Source organism: Symphodus melops, assembly GCF_947650265.1.
Source record: "Symphodus melops genome assembly, chromosome: 14".
Classification (NCBI taxonomy): domain Eukaryota; kingdom Metazoa; phylum Chordata; class Actinopteri; order Labriformes; family Labridae; genus Symphodus; species Symphodus melops.
Window position 1 is genome coordinate 7067552 of NC_136704.1, and position 6358 is coordinate 7073909.

At 42.8% G+C, this 6358-nt stretch overlaps 1 long non-coding RNA gene across 1 annotated transcript; it reads right to left on the reverse strand.

The window, feature by feature from the left end:
* Nucleotides 1-934: 934 nt before the first annotated feature.
* Nucleotides 935-4894, reverse strand: LOC306835313. Its single transcript, XR_013780624.1, has 3 exons — nucleotides 4312-4894; nucleotides 2095-2209; nucleotides 935-1882 (listed from the first exon to the last, which is right to left on the reverse strand). It is a non-coding gene; the product is annotated as an uncharacterized lncRNA (long non-coding RNA).
* Nucleotides 4895-6358: the final 1464 nt, after the last annotated feature.

The window sequence follows — 6358 nt, forward strand, 5'->3', positions numbered from 1 at the left end:
CCTCATAATAAACACACTACATGGAGTTGAATAAGAGAAGGTTCAGCTTTATAACCATAACCACAGTATATTCAGCACAATAATGCATACTGATTACTCTCTTAAAATGACAGGCCTCCTTGCACTGATCAGGGCAAACCGTCTTGTAATATATATTGACTGAATTAAGATATCTGACCCATTCTTTGGCTGTCTTTTGATTTTTATGTTGTATTTCTTATCTTGGTTTTGTGTCTTTTGCTCTTACTTCTGCATGCATTTTGATTGGGCCAAAAAAAAAAACGAAAGGTTTTGGTCATCAGCAGGCTCCAAACCATGTTGTTTGAGTCGAGCCTTTAACGAAGCCCACTTTCTGTGTTCACAGGCTAATTCAATCGTCAAACCGATTTTGTTGATCGACAGAAAATTCATTTGCAACAATTTTAGCCAGTTAATCAACTCAAATCAAACACAATTAAATTGATAAATACTGGAGCTGTACTTGATCAGCAAGGATGAATTATTAACCACAAACTAGTCATAGTCTTGTGGTTCCAAAAGCTTGACACATATTGTACAGGAAACTAGTCTATGTTAAGGAAATGGATTTGTATATAAAAAAAATATATACTCTATTGAAGTGCAATTTCAACTTAAAGGAAAGGTTCCTTCATTAGTTTTTTTTATTTTTTATCCTGAGGCTGTGGAAGGTTTTTGACTTACATTAGTTAACACATGCATAGTTACAAAAGATGTGTTTAATCAATTTGCAAGCTTGAAAAAAAAGCATGACCTGTCTGTGTAAATTGATATTAAGGGTGGAACACCTGTTCGTTTTCACCCCAGGGTCCCCTGGCAGCTTTATCAACTCACTGTTAATCTTGGAAATACAACTGAGCTACAGCAAAATTTTAAAATTTGTTTTAAATGTAAGACTTAAAATTGCGTATTTAGTTTTTTCCTTATTGAGCAATAGTTAAAACAAAGACGTGTGCCAATTTCAAATATTTAAGAGTTAAGTCAAATGTAGGTCCCTTATTCGTTGATGGTTTAAAGCTAATAATGACTAGATGTATGTGCAAACCAATAATGAGGCCTGGCTCTGTTGAGTATTGTCAGTGTTGGTGTGCAGGCTGTCATGCTGGCCTCATGTCATGGAAATAGAGACTGTTCATGCAGATAGCTAAACGATCAGAAGTTGTTGTCAGACAAGACAGAGACAGTTTTTTCTCCTAGGCTAAACAATCTCAAGGCAACATGTCCGACAGACACACAGAAACAAAATAACACAAACTAACCGAGCTTCCCATCACCACAGAGACAGAGACAGACTGACAGATGCACAGTGGGACAAACGTGAGAACATTTTTGACCTCGACCGTGACTCAGCAAACAGGAAGTGGGCAGGTTAAAAAAAAAAAGAAACATCTTAATGCAGTACATTTTCTTTTTGGAAGTGTAGAGAGTGGGGGGTGTGGCTTCACCCATCCTGACAGTCCTTTGTGGGGTGGGTGGGTAGTCGGGGTGAGGTGGGGTGAGGTGAGGTGGGTGGGTGTCGGGGGATGGGGGTGTTGCTGGTATTAGGCGAAGAGAGGACTCTCCTCGACTACGCGTATTCTTAAGCAATAACAACGTGATCCGTATTATCCACCCAAGAATACCCGTCACCGAAGAGAGTCTTTCAGTGAACACGGGGAGCTAAGCCAGAAACCATGTGAGCAGCGCCACTGCCATCGCATCATCATCATCACCACCTCCATCACCATCACCACTAGTGCCATCAGCAGCCCCCCATCAGGCTCCAGTTGCAAACAAACACATGCACATATAGAGAAAGTGGGGCAGTTGCATTGATTGAAGACACCTCGCTGCAGTGTGAGGCAAGGCTCCATCAATGGCTCTTCTGCAAAGGAGAATTGGGCAATGGTGGCATTTTCAATCCGAGCCAGCAGCGTGTGTGGAGGGGAGAAGCAGAAAAACAAAACAAAAAACAAGGGTGTGTAAAAGCTGAGGTAATCTTGAATCAGTCTTTCTTGGATCTGTTCACAAAACTCTGGAGATAACTGGGAAGAGGGGAGTGAGGTGCAGCCTGAACCCCAATATGATGCCTCTTACCTGGGCCTAGCTGTGATGCCCCTGTCTCCTGGAGGTCCTCATCCAGCGGTGACATTTGGTTTCCCTGCTGCCGTTACTGGTCCCGCTGCTTGGCCCTACGCGGGCATAATGAGATCTGGGAGGGGGTAAGGGGGGGTTGGGTGTCGGGAGGTGCACACACAGGGGAGACGAGGGGTTAGGGAGGTCAGGCCAGGAGCTGCCGCGGTGTGACAATAGTCCCATACACTCCATTACCAATACAAGCGACTCCCCCTCCCTCCCTCCCCTGCAACACAAGGAAAGAAATCAACACATGGATTAAACCACAGGAGGGAGGGCATGCAGAGTACTAATTTGTTTGATTTTATGAAAAAAAAAAATAGTGCTGGTTTTTGCAGCAGCACACCAGTCTGCACTCCAGCTTCCCTCAGGCTGAATTCTTTAGTGAAGTGTATGTTTGAAGATATACATTTAGTTAAATAAAAAGATAATTCATGGAAACACTTTAGAGCCCATGGACTTTATTTCCCTTTCAAATTGTAAATGTTAAAATGTCTTTTAAATTAATTCCTAAAATGTTAATTTGGCAATCATTATTATGATTTCCCCTCTTCTTTATTTTCAAATTAAAGCGATGAGTTTTAATGCAGGAGCGAGACCATGAATAATGGATGAAAAGTTCAAGCAAATTTATTCCATTCTATTCTAATTGAACTAGCTGGATGAATACAAAGAGCAAGCTCCAGCTAAGCCGATCCAAAATCATTTCATTGATTTGTTGTCTGTAATCAATATTTACAATTACTCTCCGGATGGTTTGGTAAAAGGAATAGGCTCATCGGTGTGTATATCCTCAACGCCGGGGGCTGAGATTAGATGGCCTGCCTCTGAATCATGTACATTTATTAACTGAAGAATGAAAGAATAATTTGCTGCAGTTTTCTCGGAGCAGAAGCAACTGACAGGCGGAAATTTATTTTATTTAAACATTTAGAAAAAAAGCCTTAACTCAGGGAATTTACAGTCACAAAAGAAAACAGAGTTTTTTCTCGTAAATGAAAAATTTAAACTCTGCAGCAAGGATAAAGCCAGACTGACAAAGTGATAGAGAGAATCAACAACCCTGAGGGATGCAAAGAGGAGGTAAAAAAAATGAACTCACAAAGGAACAAGGGTTAGAATAAAGAACATAAAAAAGAATGAACAGATTAGGAAGGAGGTAGAGAAAAAAGAAGATGAGATGCAAATCCACTTTTTTTTGTGTGTGTCTCTCAACCTCCTCTCAGCCAGCCTGGACCACTCAGCCCAGGAGACTCACAAACACACACAATTATACAAACACATACCCTCAGCCAAAACCAGGAAGACCCCCACCCGTCCAACCACCCCAGAGCTGCAGAGAGCTGGGATTTACCACCCGCAGCCAAACACACACACTTAGACGCACGCATACACAAATCCATGGCTAGCTTGGCCCAACCCAGGCCATCTGTAGAGAGGGAGAGAAAAGAGAACCTGAGGGCTCCTGCAAGATATCATCGTACACACACACACACACACACACACACACACACACACACACACACTAAGGTCGGCGAGCCCAAGTACCATTGATTGTTCAGTGGAAGCACCCCGGAGACTCATCAGATTACTCTGAGTGCAGGGGCAACAGCTAAAATCAAACACAGACTCTTCTCTTCCCTTTGCTTTCATTCAAACTTCCTCACACGTACGTACACATTTTCAAATCAAAAACAGAGTACCACAGGTTGTCAAAAAAAGAAAAAAAAACAAAATTAAAGAAGATAAAGAGGATTGGGATGAAATGCCTCATCTGGTAAAACGTCCCCTCTTTTTTATTTCTCATTTAACTATGTTCACAAATCAAAATGTGCACTTCCTCTGTCCCTTCTCCTCTTACCTTATGGGACCCTTTTTTTTACACAGCAACATCCCATCCTTATTTTTCTCATTTCTCATTAGTAGTTGCCACAGCAAAATGAAAAGAAAAGAAATGAAACATTCAAACTGATTAGACTGCAACAATTAAAGAACAAAACAGAAAATTAAAGGAGGGGGGAATATAAAAAAAATCTCCTTCAGTTAGAGAGAGAAGAAAAAATATAAAAAAAAATATTGTTAGAAATTTTCCACAAGAGGAGAAAGAAGTGGAAAAAATAAAAAACAAGATGAAACTGCGACAACAGGTCCACTTTTGTTGCCAAGCTGGACTCTTACCCTCTTTTCTTCTTCTCTCCTCTGCTCTCCTGTAAACCAGGGTGTTGCCTCTCCTCTGCTCTCCTGTTGGCCTCTTCTAAAATCCTCTGCTCTTCCTTCCCTCTTTCCTCCTGATGCCTTGCCGAGGGTCCGCGGCAAGCTGGGAGGTGTTGATCTCCCTCCCCCTCCCAGTTCCAGGAAGAGCTCCCTGAGGAGAAGGAGGAGGCAGATCCCGGCAGGAGACAGAGGATCCAGCAGCGGGAGCAGCGGTGCTGATGGAGGCAGTGGTGCTGATGCTGATGCTTCCAGAGAGGGAGAAGAGGGGAGGGATGGATGCTTAACAAAAGATCTCCTCCTCCTCCCTTTCTCCTCTTCTTTTCCTCCTTGTCCTTCTTTCACTTTATTCTTTTTCCACTCATCCCCCTGTTCTCTCCTTTCCCCCTCCGCTCCCAGCGCTGAAAGAAGCCAGTTGTTGCTCTGCCGCGGCAAATGAACTGACAGCCGGTGGTGAGCCGGTACAGCGAATGAGAGAGCGGAGAACAGACAGACCAGAGAGAGAGAGAGGAAGAGAGAGAGAAAGGGAGAGCGTGTGGTATGATGTGGCATCTGCGAGAGAGTGATAGAGAGGAGAGAGAGGGATACGGAGGTAGAGATGGACGGGGGGGCGGGAGGATGGACCAAGGAGGAGGAGGAGGAGGAGAGAGAGACGGAGAGAGAAAGGTGGGGTGAGGCAGGATGCAGGGGAAGGATGAGAGAGAGAGCAGACAGGAGGAAATAAAGAGAGAGAGATGTAAAGAAACAGTGAGAGAATGAAAGAATGGGGGGGGGGGGCTATTGCAGCAATGAAAACCTTCAGCCACCAGCAGTCTGTCTAACGGACTCTGTCCCTGTTATGAGGAAAGCCAGAGAATAATTAGATTTGAGCTTTACGCACACACGGACACACACACACACACACCTACACATACATATTGTCTTCATTTTCTTTCTCTTCTTTCCGTCTCTCTCTCTCTCTCTCTCTCTCTCTTTCTCTTTCCTACTTAAACACACAACTGCACACTCACACACCCTGGAACCTCATTGTGCATTAATTGATGTGCTATGTGCTTCAATGCTGTCACCTAAACCAACACCCAATACAACTACAATACTTTCTAGATTAAAAAAAAAACATTTGAGGAAAAGCGAGTGTCGATGATGATGATGATGATGATGATGAGAGTTATGGTAAATAAGGATGATAGTAAATTTAGGAGGAGTAGGAAATGAGGACAATAAATTGCCCTTTAGGGCTGATGAAATCACACTGAGGATGGGAGCAGAGAGAAGCACTGGAAATCATACGCATTGACACATAACAAACGCTACATCATCGACTGTGATCAGCACTCACACTCGACAAAAGCCTCTGTGTATACACACACACGCACACACAAGCACACACACACACACACGAATGTCGGTGTGACGAGGACGGTACACAGGAGTGTCTGTGTGCGGAGGGGCGCTCAAGTGTGACAACATTTCATTTTATTCCTCTTTGTTGAAAGAGAAAGGAGACAAGAAGAGGTAAAAAAAAAAAACATTTAAAAAAGGAGTTCATAAAAACACTTCCGATTCCACATTTCTCTTGGACTTTTACAAGCCTAAGCTGTGAGCACTGATTTTTAAATTTCTCAGTTTTCTTATATTTGAAAAAAAAAGTGTGTCTTTTGAACTGGCTTATTCCAAAACCCCAAAACACACTCAATGCTGTAGTACTGCTGTGAGATATCAAAACTTCATTGTGGTCCAAGAGATCTAGTTTTTGAGTTTAAACGTGCAATCACAACTTGAGAAGATCGTTCAACAAAAATGTAAAAACCACGACCTCCGACCTTTAGAACAAATCCTGTCGCTGCAGACAATATACACCCCATCCAAACCAAACATAACCAAAATGAATATCAAGCTGCTGTCAAAGAGAATCATCACATCACAGGCACACTGCACACAACTGGATCAGGCACATTTACTGCATGACAACACAAGAATCATATTGTTCTGAAGCTTTTTGGGAGGATTTTGC